The sequence below is a fragment of the Capsicum annuum genome, chromosome 4 (genome assembly GCF_002878395.1).
Source record: "Capsicum annuum cultivar UCD-10X-F1 chromosome 4, UCD10Xv1.1, whole genome shotgun sequence".
Classification (NCBI taxonomy): domain Eukaryota; kingdom Viridiplantae; phylum Streptophyta; class Magnoliopsida; order Solanales; family Solanaceae; genus Capsicum; species Capsicum annuum.
The window spans coordinates 85227494-85245764 of record NC_061114.1 but is presented as its reverse complement, the minus strand read 5'-3'; the positions used below and the strand labels follow the sequence as shown (position 1 = coordinate 85245764).

At 37.9% G+C, this 18271-nt stretch overlaps 1 long non-coding RNA gene across 1 annotated transcript in view; it reads right to left on the bottom strand.

The window, feature by feature from the left end:
* Nucleotides 1-889: 889 nt before the first annotated feature.
* The window catches only part of LOC107867867, a 36561-nt gene continuing 19179 nt past the window's right edge, over nucleotides 890-18271 (bottom strand). The window contains exon 5 of the long non-coding RNA XR_007054989.1: nucleotides 890-1168. This is a non-coding gene — a long non-coding RNA (uncharacterized LOC107867867). The remainder of the gene's footprint in view (nucleotides 1169-18271) is intronic.

Here is an 18271-nt window from a genome sequence, read left to right as displayed (position 1 = left end):
GGAGTATACTTAGCTAATTGGTTAAACTTAAGACAATACTCTTTCACTGTCATGGATCCTTGCCTTAGGTTCATAAACTCTTCTTCCTTAGCTTCTCTCATTTCTAGAGGGAAAATCCTATCTAGAAAGGCACTCTAAAACTCTAGCCAAGTTACTAGAGTTGCATTCACCCCTCTACTGTTCTCCTACATCACTACCTAATCATGAGCAATATCTTTCAATCTATAAGATGCTAACTCAACACTCTCCTCCTTTGACACATGTATATATGGGTGATCTTCTTCACCTCCTCAAGAAACAACTATGGATCCTCACCTACTACTAACCCAAAGAATTCAGGCGGGTTCATTTTCATGAAGCTTCTAATCCTTGCTATGGCAGAATTCCCATCTTGCTGAGGTGGGACTGCAGCCTGATGGTTACCATGAAAAGTATTAACCTCCTGGGCTAGCGCTTGGAAAGATACCTAAAACTCTGGATATGACACACTCTCATTTTTAGGATCTACTGGCTAAGAGGGCTGATCATTAACCCTATGGACAAAGTCTCTGTGAGGAGGCATACTATGTAAATGAAAGAATGAAGTGGATTAGACTAAGGATCAACTTGAGTTCATGCTCACTTGCATGAAATGATCACTGAAAGAAGAGGAACTGCTTTAAAGAACATCCTGTAGCCTCTTGTACATAAATGTGGTGCGCTACACACCCATGTACAAGAATCTACTAGATGCGACTTTTCAAACTCCCTAGGATACTCTTGAACCTTAGGCTCTGATACCAAGTTTGTAATGCCCCGAGATCCCATCCTGAGACATCACACGGTGTTTATGGACTCGAAGGACCATAAGCCAACCCTTTTCTAATATCTGTACCTGTACACTGCATAATATCTAAAATAAATGCGGAAACATGCCATAAGGTTCAACACATCTATACATACTCAAAACTAAAAACTAAATACTAATACATCCATCTGAAAAGCCTCTAAACTGTCTGAACTATGGAGTTGATGGGACATGTCCCCAACTAACTCCGTCAACTGAAATAAACAAAATCTGAAACAATAATAGTAAGCTGAGATTCATCCATGAAAGAAGAGGACTCATGCTATTGCTACTGATGGAGACTGAACTACTGAGGATAATCTGTATCTTGTACCTCTGAACCTATGGTGTCAAATAAAACATCATAGTGTAAATGAGTCAGTACATGAGTGTACCGAGTATGTAGACGAGGTAGGCTAATGCAAGGGCTCATGCATGCACAATATCTAAACTGAATAATCATGAAAGATGTCGCATGAGAACACATACATGAATGCATAGAACATGAACACAATCATCGCAACCTCGATACTAAAACTCGCATTCCACTTTACTGCAAACTGAACTCACTACTGATACTGAGTTACTGAATCACTTACTCCTCTGATACTGATAACTGAGGATCTGGATGTGCTTACATCAAGGACTGTACTCTAAGCTTACTACTTTTGACTGACAGAATTAGAGATCAACTTTGCTAACAGATTATTCTGGAAGTGATTATTAATGATAAAAAGTATGATTATATCTGAATCTGATGACAAAAATATTTAATAAAAATATGATACTGTGATCAAGCCTGCCTGGCGGTATATCTTTAAATATGATATCAATCAACTATATATGTGACCAAGCCTATCTGTCGGGATGGTCCATGAATAATGGAACTATTTGAGTTCCTTATAAAGATAGATGACTGTATCTGATAGTCCTGATTTCTGAAGATTGATTCTGAAACTGAGACTGAATCTAAAACTAAAACTGTAGGAAGTAGTCACTTAACCGACATGCCCTGACCTACCATAGGTGGGGTCCAACCTGTGCCCTAGTTGGAAGGGTGTCATTACCCCACCACTGTTAAAGATAACTCTATGTGGATAATCTTTATGTGACCCTCATATATCAGGTGCTCAAACGAGAACGGTGGAGCCCTCATCTAACAGGTCAAGTCACCTTATCTACCCTCATCTAACAGTTATGATGTCTCTAATCTACCCTCAACTAGTAGTTATAATGTCTCAACCTACGCTATCTACGTAGTTCTGAAGTACAAAGATTGCATCTAAGAATCACACCCTCTACTAGTAGGTGAGTTCCCATCCTTGAGCTTGCTCGATGCTAGTTTCTACTCCCAACTAAAAGACTCTAACTGAATTCTTAACTGAACACAACTGAGCTGAATCTGATACTAATCATGTTTCTCAAAAGATCTAAATGAGTTACGCTGAGATTACTTAGTTCCATAGCTAACGAAAAAGACATCGAATCATAGTATCTGCCTGACGATACAGATCTTGAATAGATTACTCAAATCATTTCTCAGATTAGAATTGAATCACTTAAATACTATTAGATCTGAGCTGATTATAAGACTAAGGCTAGATTACTAGTGAAACAGAGATTTCTGAGATTACTGAGCTTTCTTAAGTTCTGCACTTATCTGAGGATATAGAGTTCTATAGTTCATTGTGTTCTGAGAATCATGGCTCAACTGGAACTATCGAGAAACTAACACGGGCTCTAGATAACAGCTCTATTTTTGGGTATAAATACCCCCAGGAATCAATAGCATAAAAGTAAGCATCATTATTTATTCATCATCACAAGCATTCATGCATCATCACAATCGTCATTTCATCACTACCATCATTTATTCGTCATTACTAGCATTCATTCATCATTAAAATCATTCATGGATTATCACAATCTGTAAAGAATCACTTCAAGTAGTTGGGCATCACAATATACTTTCCCTCTCAAGATCCTTAGGACATCACATTAAGCATGAAGGGACATAGACCTCTATTCATTATCATATACCAGCCTAAGGAATACATGTTATTAGATTATACCCCATTCAATGAGATTTTACATATAGTACTTCATACCTATATCGGTCTTGTCATGTATTTGGATATCACTTGATTTGGGGGAAACTTCATACTAACATGTCACTATTTACTTGCTAACCACTTGACATGTATTAAAAGCTTAGCATATATCAAAGAGCACAAAAACGGGGAATTTATAACCATCATATCTTGACTTGTACCTTTGTTCCCTAGGGTCTTTCAACAACCACTAGACATGACCAATTTTACACCTACTTGGGGATTTCATGCTATCTTGGCACATTTCACTCACTAAGGTATTTTATCAAACAATAGGCAGGCATGGACTAGATCACAATTTGGAGTTTCCTATTCAACATACTATAGCGGCCCTTATGCTTCACCTAAGATCTTTATCAAACCTATGGGGAACGTTCTTCACTTATTCAACCATTTCTACACCTAAAAGTCATGAACACATCACATAGAAAAACAACTTTAAGAGGGTCTATCACAAACATCACATGAATTCCACATACTAGGGTCAAAGCTCATAAATTTTGTAGGCAAACATAAATCAAAACTCAACAACACATTAAACATCCATTTCAACTCATACAAATCATTAACAACTCATAAATATAAAAATCTTTTAGTTTTAAAAAGGGTTCTTGAGCTTCTTGGATGAAAGGGACCCAAGAATCAATATCTACATACCTTAACCTTTGAAATTGGATGAACTTTAGTGCTTGAAACTTTATCCAAACTTGAAATAAATAAATTCTTGAAGCCCACACTATGAGGAACTTGATTCTTGAAGAAACCTTGAAGATTTATGGATGATTTTTAGAAGATTAGGGTTTTTGATTGAAACTCTAGTTATACTCTCCTGAGGGAGTTGAAAATGAAAATGTTTGGATGAAGGTTCCTCATATTTATAGAGGCTCAAAAAGGGTGAGAAATAACCAAAATACCCTTGCAAAAACTTCCTTGAATTGCTGGAAAAATATACTTGATACCATCCAGGACAGGCCATCAGGTTCGTGATAGGCCGTCACAAATGGTCATCATAAAAGGGGTTAAAATTCTTGATTTTATACCCACGGCTGATGAATTCATCAAAAATGTCATCATAATGTGACGACATCATCAAAAAGGGCGTCAAAAACGTGATAGCCCGTCAGAAATGTCGTCACCATTTTTCCAGCTTGACATGCTGGAGTAAAATGGGCATAATTCTTTGCTCCGATATCAGATTTAGGTAAAATTGGTATTGTTGGAAAGATAATTCAAAGATATTTCATTTTATATATTTAAAACCGTGCATTTCTTAATATACAATGAGTTATGGTCAATTAAAGTTGACCCAAATTTTGACGGTCACTAAAACTTGAACGATAGGAAAGCTTTCAACTCGACCATGATTTAGGGGACCTCTATGATATTAATTCATGCTCAAATAGATTTCCACATGATTCAAAGTATTTCATACTTTGGAGGATATTTCTGAAACATTTTGACTCAGATTTTTGCTTTACCAAATACGCTCTAAGGCTCAAAATGGAAGAGCATTTTGTGGGGCATTATATTATTGTGGTTAAGATATGGCCTCAACCCATGAATTCAGCTGATATTCAAAGCTTCTTAGATTTAACTAGTTATTTTGGAGGCTTGTGGAGAGCTTTTCTTTTATTATTGCTCAATTGACTAAGTTGACTCAGAAAAAGGTGAGTTTCTTGTGGTTTAATGCTTGCAAAGTAGTTTTGAGAAGCTAAAAGATAAGTTAACTTCGTATTTGGTTTTGACTTTACCCAAGGGTACAGAGAGATTTGTGGTCTATTGTGATGCGTCTTGGGTTGGTTTGGGATATGTGTTGATGTAGTATGGTAAGGTGGTTGCTTATGCTTTTGGACAATTGAAGGTTCATGAGAGAAATTATTCGACCCATGACTTGGAATTGTTAGTTATGGTGCTCGCATTGAAAATTTAGCATCACTATTTGTATGGGGTCCATGTTGATATCTTTTCTTATCATAAGAGCCTGCAGTATGTGTTCACTCAGAATGAGCTTAATCTAAATCAAAGGTGGTGGATTGATTTACTAAAGGACTATAAGATAAGTCTTCACTACCATCCAGGTAAAACTAATATAGTTGTTGATGCTCTTAGCAGGTTGTCCATAGATAGCTTGTAGCATATGGATAAGGATAAGCGGGAATTAATGAAGGATATTTACTGTTTGGCTAACCTTGGAGTTTATCTCTTGGACTCCAAGGATAGTGGTGTGTTGGTGCAATAGGTGGCGCGGTCATCTTTTGGTCTGCAAATAAAGAAGAAATAGGTGTTAGATATTCTTTTGATGAATATCAAAGATGATACGGGTAAGCAGAAAGTGATGGCCTCTGAAATCAGTGGAGATGGTATCTTGAGGTACCATGAGAGGTTGTATGTTCTCGAAGTGGATGGATTACGGGGCAGGATTTTGTTCGAGGCCCATGAGTCATTGTATATAGTTTATCTCAGTTCAACAAAGTGTATCAAAAAACTTAAAAAGATATATTCGTGGAACAACATAAAATGAGATGTAGCCGACTTTGAAGCTAAGTGTATGGTATGTCAGCAAATAAAGGTGGAGCACATAAAATTGGTAGGTTGCTTCAAGAGATTAAACTACCATTGTGGAAGTAGGAGATAATTAAATGGATTTTGTTATTGATCTTTCGCGATTGCGGAATCTGTGCTACTCCATTTGGATCATTGTGGATAGGATGACTAAGTTCGCTCACTTTTTTTCCCATGAGAACTACTTATTTTGTGGAGGATTATTCAAAGTTGTACCTTTAAGATGTTATAAAGTTGTATGGCGCACCTATCTCGATTATTTTGGATTGTGGTACTCAATTTTTGTTGCATTTTGGTGCTCTTTTTAGTGTGGTTTGGGGACTAAAATGATTCTTCGTATGGCTTTTCACCCATATTCAAATGCACAAGCCAAAAGGACTATTTTGACTTAGAGGATATGTCAAATAGTAAGTCTAGCATTTGAGGCATTGTATGGTAGGAGGTGTAGATATCCTATTGGGTGGTTTGAGGTTGGCGAAGCAGAAATATTTGGCTCAGATTTGGTTCACTAAGCTATAAAAAAGGTAAAGGTAATTCGAGATAGACTTAATAGTGCCCAAAGTCACCAAAAGTCCTATGCGAACGTGAGGTGAAGGGACTTGGAGTTTGAAGTTGGAGATTGGGTGTTCTTGAAGATATCTCCCATGAAGGAAATAATGTGATTTGGAAAAAAAAACTTAGTCCCCGATATGTTAGTCTGTACTTGATTTTGAGAAGGGTTGATAATGTTGTGTATGAGTTGGACTTGCCCTGTAGCATGAGTTCCATTCATCCAATATTTGGTGTGTCTATGTTGCAAAAATATGTGGGTCATCCTTCATTGGTTGTTCCCTTGGAGAACATTGGTATTTCAGATTCATTATCCTATGAGAAGGTCCCGGTGAGGATCTTAGATCGACAAGTTCATTAGTTGCGAACAAAATACGTGTCTTCGATAAAGGATCTATTGAGGAATCAAAAGTCTAAGGAAGCTGGTTGGGAAGCCGAGAAGGACATGAAGTCTAAGTATCCATTCCTATTTTTGATTTTGAAAATTCGTGCTTGAGGTATTATTGCTCTTAACCTCTTTGACTTCTATCTTTGTTGATGATAGATTGTGAATTTCTTGGTGTTTGTTTTCTGTCTTAAGGGTAAGACTAGAGATATTAGGGGTTAAATTGTGTTTGTATTGCCTTGTCCCATTATTCGGGGATGAATGATCCTAAGGGGGGAGACTAAAACACCCCAAACTTTGGTCCTTGCCAAATTCTTGAGTCTTGAACCTTCTAGGCATCATACGACTCATACTGAGACTCGTATAGTATGGGTACAAGTCTAGAACCCCAGTCGTATGTTGGTTAGTGTGACTTTGGCCAAAAACTATTCAAGGTACAAGAATTCTCCATACAAGTCATATGTTTATAATACTATAAGTATAGTATGTATATAATACAAGAAGTATAGTGTCCAATCATATGTTTTCTGGTGTCTATCCCAAATATTTTTCTTAGGGTACGACTTGAAGGGTACTAAATATATGTTGATGGTACAAGTTAGGTAAGGGAGTCGTATATTGGACAAAATGTGTTGTTCAACTTTCAGATCAAATGATGACTTAAGGGTACCACTCGTAAGATGTGATTACTAGTTAAGGGGTCTAATCATACCCACCAGCGTTATTTTTACAACTTTTAAGCTGAAGGTATTTTGAACAATTCCCACCCTAATCCCTTAAGACCCCATATCTTATAACATTATTTGGTCCCTTATTCTACCTTTAGAAGATCAAAACACCCTCTAAACACTCTCTAAAAAACTCTCAAGAAGATTGGGCTAGGGTTTCTTCAAGGTGGTCATCTAGAGGCTTAAGGATCGAATTCTCTCCATGAATCTTCGTAACTTAGGTATATGGCTCTTTCTTCATTGTTAGTTCACAAAAATCATGTGTCTTAAACATTATTTATTATTTATTAATGGTGGTTTTGAAAGCCATGGTTAAGGGTTTGAATGCAAAATATTGAGTATTATTTTCTCATGTTTTAAACTATGGTTATACATGCTTTGATAATGGTTTACACATGTGGGTGCACGGGAATTGTGGTTTAAATAAATGGGTCATAGTTAACCCTAACTTGATGGTTTTGGCTTAAATAATGGTTTAATAATGGTATGCCCTAAACCTGTTTGTGAAAATGTCAATGAGAAGAATCTTTTAAAATGTGAATTGTGTTTTGAACTATGGCATTGGCCCATTAATGTTTATGAAGGTCTTGATGACCATAAATTAATTTGAATCATAACCTTGGTGGTTTAATTATCTAAAAAGTTTCGATTCCATAAATGTTTAATTGAATTAATGTCATTGTATAGACAATGGGTTCAAGTCCCAAAGTTGATTTATAATGGTTATGGTATGTTGTTCGCTTGTAAGTGGGGTTGGTATGACGATACCAAAGGGATTTCTTTGGTAAGTAATTTGACTAATAGTTGTGTATATGTGTAATGAATGTTTTATTTGGGATTTAAAGCGAGATATGTAGTCGGGCCATGAAAGCAGAGTTTGAAGGACTAATACTAGAAACCACGCTAGCCGGTGTGGGTGTCTATATGACTGGGAGGTTTGACTCCCCCGAATGGATATATGAATGGGAGGTTTGAGTCCCCCATACTGTATATATTGGTGCTTATGTCACCTTTATTGTGTCGGAACGTTTGAGTCCCCCATAATGGAATATACGGTTATGGATATTCTCTGGTTCATGCGGCTCTCGCACTGGGTCCCTTCCAGCTAAGGGAGAGCTGGACGTATATAGCCCATGGTGCCTTGATATATAACGGTTATGCTACAAAGCCCAAGCTAATATTTTCAAAGTTTATGTTAAACCTTGTTCCCTATCCCAGCATGATATATAGATATGTATTCATGTGATTGCATATGATGATATGACTTGGTTTTGAATGATGTAATTATTTTATTCCTCTATCCCTAAGTTACATGCTAGCATTCCAACCGCTAGCCATCTTTAGATGTTGTATCCCCACACAGTATAGGTACCAAATCTTCTTTTTCTTTTTCTGTGTAGTGACCAGGTGTTCAAGTTAGCTCATGAGTTGACATTGAAGTGGTGAGCTTCCATACTTCAGAAGGCATCATTTCATGGTCTTTATATTTTTTATCTTAGACTTTGTGTAGATTTGGTTTTGGCTAATATTGGGGGCATTTCCCGATATTTTGTTAACATCAAGTTTATAAAGGCTTTGTTGGACTACTATGGACTTGGGTGTATTGGTTTAATATATTTTTTGATGGATTGACATATATATTCCATGATTTATCATTAGTCTTATATTTCTCTATCTTGTTATATGTTCGGAGTTCATCCGACACTTGAAGTTGTTGAGCTGACTAGGTTAGGTGAAGGGGTGATCTCCGGTCCACGTAGGACTTGATATACCCATCATTACCAGGTCCTGGTTTGGGTCATGACAGGTTATTTACTTACCATACACAGCGGTATTTGAGATGATTTAGGTTCAATTCTGCACCTTGACTTAGTTATGTTATCTTGTATTTTATCACACTTATATGATGATTTAGCTCAGTCAGTCGATGATGCCTGCTGAGTACCCATTGCTTTGGTACTCATACTAAATATATATACCTTTTTGGTGCAGATCTGAGTACTAGTTGTCATCGTTGATTGAGGTTTATGCAGTGGTTGATTTCCAAAGATAGGGTAAGCTCATGGAGTTTGAGTCCCTCATTTTCCTCTATCTTTTACATTCAGTCTTTTGTTTTTGATATAGGTGTTATTGACTATTCTAGACATTAGAGTTGTATTATTATTAGAAGCTCTTGTACTGGCTCTACCAGGTCATGGGATGGTATCTTGTTGACTGTTTTATCTATTTAGAGCACTTTATTTATTTATATATTATGTTCTTGAAATTTACCTATGTTGGGCATACCCTAACGAATTAACCCATTGTGTTAGCTCTAAGTTAGGGTTTGGCTTACCTACTAATGGAATTTAGTAGGTGCCTTCATACTCATAAATTGGGTCATGACAAATTTGTATCAGAGGCTAGACTACATCGGTATTGTTAGTACAAGAGAAAGTGTCTAGTAGAATCCTGCAGATCGAAATGATGAATTTCATTTCCTATTTTTGAGAGGCTATGGGTCATTCTTAGGATCTTTTTACTTCCTTCACTCATATCGTGCTAAGAGTGAAAGGACACGTGTTACTTCTAAACAAGACGAGGGTCCTGAGACCAAACTTAAGGATCCTACTGATGTTCGTGGGTGACCAAAAGGTCGTGGTGTAAGACCCTGCAAATTTCTCTCGTAGTCTGAGCCTTAGAGCGTGTCAAGTAAAGCATAAATTCGATCGAAAAAGGTTGAGAAGTGTCTTCCCAATTGACAAATATTTTGAACTGTGTAGAATTTCTCTAATATCGAATTTTTGTCATGTATAGCATTGAATAAGCTTTCCATCGATACCAATTTCGTCAAAATCCAACATCGGATGAAGAAGTTATGGCCATTTTATTGAAAATCAATCAAAACTGCCCAGGTGCGATGGTCGGGTTGACGGACCGTCGTGCTTACGACGGACTATCACCCAGCCCGTCGCAACCAACGCAGTGATACCCAAGTGTGATGGCCAGGATGACAGACCATCGAGGTTGCGATGGACCATCGTGCTGAGGCAGTGCGGCCTCATCTTGGCCAACGTGCGATGGATGATCCTATGGACTGTCGAGTATGCAACGGACCATCGCTAAGACCATCGCATCAAGGTAGTGTGTTTTTTTTCCGACCGCTGTGCGACGGACGATCCGACGGACCGTCAAACTGACCGATGGACCATCGCAGTCCCCGTTCAGCATTTTTAACTCAATTTTAAAAGGGCTTTTTGGTCTTTTTCCACTCTTTTCAGCCCCTATTTATATCTGATAAAGTCTCATGACCTCATTTCTCCTCTTCAACATCAAAAACTAGGGTTTCTACAAAATCAAAACCCTTCCTTCTTCTTCAAGAAAAATCAAGAGAAATCAAGAATCTCTCCAAGAGCTTTCAAGAAAGAGTTTCCCTAAGGTATGTAGATGTTGATTCTTGGGTCCCTTTCATCCAAGAAGCTCAAGAACCCTTTTCTAAATTTCAAAGCTCTTATGTTTGTGGGTTCTCATGATTTATGTGAGTTAAAATTGATGTCCATGCTATTATTGAGTTTTGATTCATGTTTGTTTGCAAGGTTTTCAAGCTTTGATCCTAGTATGTGATATTCATGTGATGTTCATGATAAACCCTCTTTAAGTTGCTTGTTAGTGATGTGTTCATGTCAATTAAGTGAAGAAAATTGTTGAATAAGAAAAGCATGCTCTCCATATGTTTAATAAAATGCTTATGTGAAGGAAGTAGAGCCATTATAGCATGTTAACTAGAAATACCCAATTGTGTGCAAGCCCATGCATATCAAGTGTTTGTTGAAAAGCCTTAGTGAATGAATTGTGACATGATAGCATGAAATTCCCCAATTATGTGCTCTTTGATATATGCTAAGACTTTAATACATACCAAGTGTTTGATGCAAGACCTTGTTGAATGGAGTATGATCCAATAGCATGTCTCCCTATGCTATTACATGTTTAGGATTCGTAAATACTTGAAGTGATCCCTTAGTGATTGTGATGGTGAATGATTGTCCATGGTTTTGATTATTCAAGAATGGTTATGTTTTACTTTTATGCTGTTGAGTCCTGGGAGTATTTATACCCGATAATTTAGCTGCTCTCTAGAGCCAGTGTTAGTTTTCATGATAATTCCAGTCAAACCATGATTCTCAGAACTCAATGAGTTATAGAAATCTGTATTCTTAGATAGATACAAAACTTAAGAAATCTTAGTAATCTCCGTAGTCTCAGTATCGCTAGTAATTTAGCCTCAGTTCTATACCCATCTCAGATCTAGTAGTATTCAAGTGGTCAGTTTTGACCTCTGTGGTAATCAAGTACTCTACTCAAATCTCAGTGTCGTTTAGTTAGATAACGAGATTTAGTAGTATTCTATAAAATACGGAACCAGGTGAATTCAGCTTAACTCAGTTAAATCATTCAAGAAACATGATCAGTATTAGATTCAGCTTAGTTTGCATTCAGTTAAGAATTAGTTCAGAGTCTTTCAGTTGGGAGTAGGTGCTAGCACCGAGTGAGGGAAGGGATGCCAGCTCTCTATCAGAAAGGCAGAGTCGTTAGGAGCAATCTCTGAACTCCAAAACTGTGTAGCCAGCGCAGGATGCAGGAGTCACTGGTCAGGAAAGGTTGGTCACCCGTCAGATAGGCTTGACTATTATATGCCTTAGGCTTGACGTCCTGCGAGGGCCACCCGTCAGATAGGCTTGACCAGAGAGGTCTTTACCTGTGGCATGGTATTAATACCCTTCCAGCTGGGATTACAGGTTAGACCCTACCAGTTGAGATTCGGGTCATGTCGGTAAAATGACTACTTCCCACAGTTACAGTTTCAGTATCAATCTTCAAAAATCAAGATTGTCAGATACAGTCATCTAGCTCAGTGACTCAGATAGTTTTATTGATTCATGGACCACCTGTCAGATATTCTTGGTCTCATATAAAGTTATTCAGTATTAGATTTGGAGATCACCCATCAGATAAGCTTGATCTCAGTCACAGATTCAGTTGAGGATTCTTGTTATCAGATCTAGAGATCACCCTTCAGATAGGCTTGATCTCAGTCTCAAATTCAGTTGAGTATTCTTGTTATCAGATCTCAAGATCACCCATCAGATAGGCTTGATCTCAGTCTCATATTCAGTTGAGTAATCTCATTAGTAGATCTAGAGATTACTCATCAGATAGGCTTGATCTCAGTCTCAGATTTAGTTGAGTATTTTGTTATTAGATCTAGAGATCACCCGTTAGATAGGCTTGATCTCAGTCTCATATTCAATTGAGTAATCTTATTATCATATTTCGAGATCACCCGTCAAATAGTCTTGATCTCAGTCTCAGATTTAGTTAAGTAATCTTGTTATCAAATCTAGAGATCACCCGTCGGATAGGCTTGATCTCAGTCTCAGATTCAGTTGAGTATTTTTGATGTCAAATTCGAACATAATTACTTCACATCATTGATAGTAGATTTCAGAATCATCCGTTAGAGAGGTTTGATCTCTGATGTAGTCAATAGAGAGTAGAAAGCTCAAAACTCAGTCATTGATATGAGTAGATTCAGTCAATCAATTTTTGTATCATCAGTTTTTGAGATCACTCGCTAGATAAGACTGATCTCAACTCCAGTACTTAGTCATTGTATCAGATGATTCAGTTGTTCAGTATCTCAATATTAGTAGTGAGTCAGATGACAGTAAGGTAGTATCCGAGTTTTAGTATTTTGGGTCACGATGATTTCAGTTATGGTTTATGCATTCATACATGTGTTCTTATTTAGTACTCTCATAATTATTCAGTTAAGTAATTGTTCATGCATGAGCCCATGTATTTAGCCTTACCTTATCTGCATACTCGGCACATTCTCGTACTGACGCATTTGCGCTATGGTTATTTATTTGACACCATAGGTTCAGAGGCACGAGATCCAGAGTACCCTTAGCTGCTCAGTCCCAATCAGCAGCAGTAGACATAGCAGTGAGTCTTCTTCATTTGAGGATGAACCTTTTATCATTATTGGATCAGATTTTATTTATTTTTAGTAGACAGAGTTAGTTAGGGACATGTCCCATCAACTCCACAGCTCAGACAGTTTAGAGGCTTTTCTGGCAGATATATCAATATTCAATTTTAAATTTTGAGTATTTTTAGATATTTTGAACCTTATGGCCAGTTTTTTCTCTTATTATCTATATTATGCAATGTCCAGGTACAGATATCAGTAGAGGGTTGGCTTGTGGTCCTTTAGGATCATGAGCACCGTATGATGTTTTGGTTCTAGAAAAATCGGGTTGTTACACGTGGAAAATCACGTGATGTATCCCCGACTAGAGGCCAGGATAAGACGCCGTCCCCAGGTCCTATCCTTGCTCTTGGCCAGAGATTTTTCTGCCTCAGCCAGTAGTGGGCTGGAACCAGCCCAGGCTCTATCAGGGTTTATTTCCCCTTCAGTGCTAAGATATGCATTGGTTTTTCTTTTGGGGATAGTTGGTGGTGTTCTATCTGATAGTGCACAGTCTATAGACCAGAATGGTACTGAGGCAGGGGTGTAGCCTATAACAGAGGCTCCCAGAGTTAAGGTTCCTCCTGCACCGGTTGTTGCTCATTCGGTAGTTACTCAACCAGTAGTTACTCAGCCTGCTATGAATTCTAAGGAGCAGAAGATATTGGGTAGAATCTTGAGATTAGCTCCACCTAGGTTTTCTGGTGCTCAGGCAAGATGCATATGGGTTTCTTATTGCTTGTGAGGATAAGCTCCATAATTTATGCCTTATTAAAACTCGTGATGTAGATTGCAATATATTTTAGTTGGACATGGCTGCTCTACATTGGTGTAGAGTTTATATGGACCTTTTTCTCCTTTGTCTTAGGCTCAATTCTCTGAGATATTCATGGAGAAGTATATGCCTTACAGTCTTAGAGATTGTTTGAGGGAGAGATTGTTTGAGGGATTAATTTTCGAGATAAGAATATGGCTCCGAGATAGTTGCACAGTATAAGGCTCATTTTTACGAGTTAGCTAGGCATGCAATTTCTATTCTGGATATGAGTATGAGAGTGTTCGCTCTTTTGTAAAGGGTTGAAACTTCTCATTTGTATGTCTATTTAGAGTTTGGTTGTTGCGGGTAGGTCTTTTGTTGAGGTTTTGAACCATGCTCGGATGATGGAGGAGATACATCATAAGGCCTAAGGGGGCAATGATAAGAGGCCTAAATATCAGGTCAGTTTCAATGGGAGCATAGTAGTTCCAATTCAGAGGTAGTAGTTCTCATGATGGGTATTCTTCGCATACATCCTACTAGCCTCAGATTGAGTCTAGTCAACCTATTCACGCAGTGGTTAGATTACTGATGGAGGTCAATCTAGTGCTAGAGATCGCTCTAGTCAAAGTGGTAGTCAGTCTTCAAGGGGTTCATCTTTTGGTCATTCTAGTCATGCTGGTTACTCCGACTCAGTTGAATTTGTTGGTTCTGATTAAGCCCAGGTCTCATGTTATACTTGTGGAGCTCTTAGTCACTATTCATGAGAGTGCCCTAGTAGTGGGGCGATTGTTGTATCAGCTCAGGGTGTTTCCCCTATTAGAGTAGTTCATCCCTCAGCTAGAGGTGGTTCTCATGGTCGCAAGGGTGGTTTCTAGGGTAATCGAGGTGGTTTTCAAGCAGGTAGGACAAAGTTCAGTCATGCGCCTAGCTAGGTAGAAGGCATGGATAGTTGCATGCAGTACCTGCTAATCCCGAGGCTGAGACTTTAGATACTTTTATTACACGTACTATTTGGTATGTCGTAACTCAGCTCTTGCTTTATTTGATACAAGATCCACCTATTCGTATATATCTTCTTATTATGCACCACGATTGGAGTTTTTTTGTGATTTATTATTTGTGCCACTATACATATGTAATACCCCGAGAAATTTTTTGTTGAATCTTTGTGCATAAACGTGTTGGGTTCTATCTTCTAGTATGAATTATAAATTTTTCGTGTGGAATGTCTTAGATTATGACCCACCATTGCGTAGAGTATCGAATAAGCTTTTCAACAATATGTGATCATTCAAAATGGACACCCGAGCGACGAGTTACGAACATTCCGATCGAACCGTGAATAGTAGTGAATAGTAAAACGTGCAGAAAAAAAGTACTGAGTCCTGGCGTAGTTTTGCGCCAAATTTAAATGATCATAACTCCTTGTACATAATGATCTAGGTGATCTACTATATATCAACGAAAATCTCTGCGAGTGCTCTTTCCAATTAAATTGGTTTCATCCAATTTTTCTAGTGGAGCAAAAAGTTATGGTCGATCTACTTTAGCCTACCAAAAGTGAATTTTTGGGTCAACTTCAAACGATCATAACTCCTAGTACACAATGATCTGGGTGAGATACTATATATCAACGGAAAGATGTCAGAGTCCTCTTTCTAATGAAATTGGTTTCATCCAATTTGGATATTGGAGTAAAAAATTATGGTTGATCTACTTCAGACTATCAAAACAGTCCACCAAATGACAGATTCGAGAATTATTTGATTTTTTAAGGGCATTTTGGACATTATGCCTTCACTTCATGGACGAAAATTGTCCATTTATACCTATATTGAGCCATAAAATTCATGTTCTTCTATCAAAAACATTGAAAGAACTAAACCCTAGGTCCATTTTGAGCTTCAAATATCTTCCAATTTCACCGTAGAAATTCAAATTTGATCCGATAATCGAACTCATCATCTTGAGACCTTCGAGGAGCACTCCTTATTTGTGTGAATAGGATTCCATAATCAAGAGGTCAATTTCAAGGTATGTGGGTTTTTGAACAAGATTATCCTTTTGATCTTGTACCCGAAATTTTATTTACTTATGTTGATATAAGATTTTACATGTTTTTCCATGGATTGGAAATATGATTTTATAGCTCATATTGTTATCCATGAAATATGGAATTTTGTAAATTGGTACATATATGATTTTGAAATGGAATTGTGTCCAAATTACTTGGTTATGAATATACGATGATTTGAATTATTAAACCTTGATTTATACAATTATAGCATTACTTCCTTATTATGACTTGATAATTGTTATCGAGAATTATGTATCCCTACTATTGGTTATTGTTTCAAGTTTCTTTAAAATGTGAGTTGGATTGTGAATTGAGGCGTGTTGACGTTGAAGTTGAAGGGCTATGATGAGCCTTGGCATTGTTTTGGTGTTATTGATGTTGTGGTGGTTTAAAAAGGTGATACATTTTGATGTTGGAAAATATTCTTGATTTGAGTCGAGTTAGGGATCCACAAATGATTATTTAATAATTTGATAAAGATACTGTTGACCCTTGAGATGTTTTGAAGTGGAATCCCTAACGCGTTCTGAGCTTGTCGGGGAGTAGTACTTAGCACCGAGAGGAAAATTTGGTATTTCCCCAAACCTATGTGCCACCGTAGGGTTGTTTAATGATGATATTATTGGCCAGAGAGCCCGATTGTGATTATTGCAGTTTTAAGGTTGTACTCCCTGGCAAAGAGTATGACGCTCCCACCAACGGGGGTTTCAAACGTTGGTATTCCACATAGCTCATGTGGGGTTGTCGGTTATAAGAAACTCCCCTGTCCATAAGAATCATGTTTATTAAAATACCGAGTCACTCCGAGTTTTGAGGTGGTAAGTCAAATTGCCTATGATGATGATCTATAATGATTTATGAGGATTTTCTCTGACATTTCCTATCTAAGGTATTATGAGTTGCATGACTCAATGTCACTCAAGCCAAGGGTGTCATTATGGCCCGTATGTACGCTTTTATGAAATTTATGATATTATTTATATTTTGCATGCGCCACCACATACTCAGTACGTATCTTGTGCTGACCCACATATTTCTCTATGGGCTATATTCTTACCATAATGTAGGTTCAGGTACTCAGCCGCAGCTGCGACAGTGATATCCGAGTGCCGCATCTATGTTCCTTTAGTGGTGAGTCCTCATGGTTTGAGGACCAAGTTGCTAGTTTTGGTGCTATTATTTTATGATCCCTTTGGTCTATTGAGTCAGTTGGGGGTTTGTCCCAATGGCTCGTTGATTTTACTGTGTAGAGGCTATGTCAGACTAGTGTATTATTGGGTTGGTTTTTGTATAGACATTCCATATATGTACAGTCTAACGATATTTCGTGCCATGTGCAATGTGATATGATATGTACTTATATACATATCCTTAGCGTAGCTTGTATGTTATTGTGTTGGAACCCAAGGGTAGTATTTTGGCTTAAAGGGTTAGCTTGAGGCTACGTGTAGCTTTGGGCACCGTGTAGCGTCTTGGGATGATATTTTGGGGTGTTACAATCTTGGTATCAGAGCCCAAGGTTTAAAGAGTCCTAGGAAGTCTGACAAGCCGCATTACGTAGAGTCATGATCATCGGTGTGTAGCGTGCCACATCTATGAACAAGGCTATGAGACGTTTTAGGAAAAGTCATTTCTTTCATTCTAAAAGAGTTTATCGTGTTTACAGCTGCTTCTTTCTGCTGTTAACTCATGCGCTCCTATGACAGAAAATGCCTCCATATCGAGCTCACAGAAACAACAACCAACCTCAACCCGTTGATCCGTTACATGAGACGGTATCCCATGCTGAATTTTGGGCAGCTTTTTAGACACTAGCCCAGGCAGTTACCGCCAATACTCAAGCCAATGCTCCACCTCCATAGGAAAATAATTTGGCAGCAGCACAAATTCATGACTTTATACAGATGAATCCGCCAGAGTTTCATGGGTCGAGAGTAGGTGAGGACCCGCAGATGTATGTTGATGAAATGAAGAAAATTACACAAATTATGCATGTGACCGAGAAAGAAAGTGTGGAGCTGGATTCTTGACTGGGTACAGATGTGGAATAAGGGTAGAGAGGAAGATACCGCTCCAATGACTTGGCAATTATTCCAAGATGCTTTCTTGGATAGATTCTTTCCTCTTGAGTTATGGGAAGCTAAGATAGAGGAGTTTATGAATTTGAGACAAGGCTCCATGTCGGTTAAGGAGTATTGTCTTAAGTTTAATCAGCCATCATATTAGGAGCGTACTTTGATAGCTGATTAAACTTAAGACA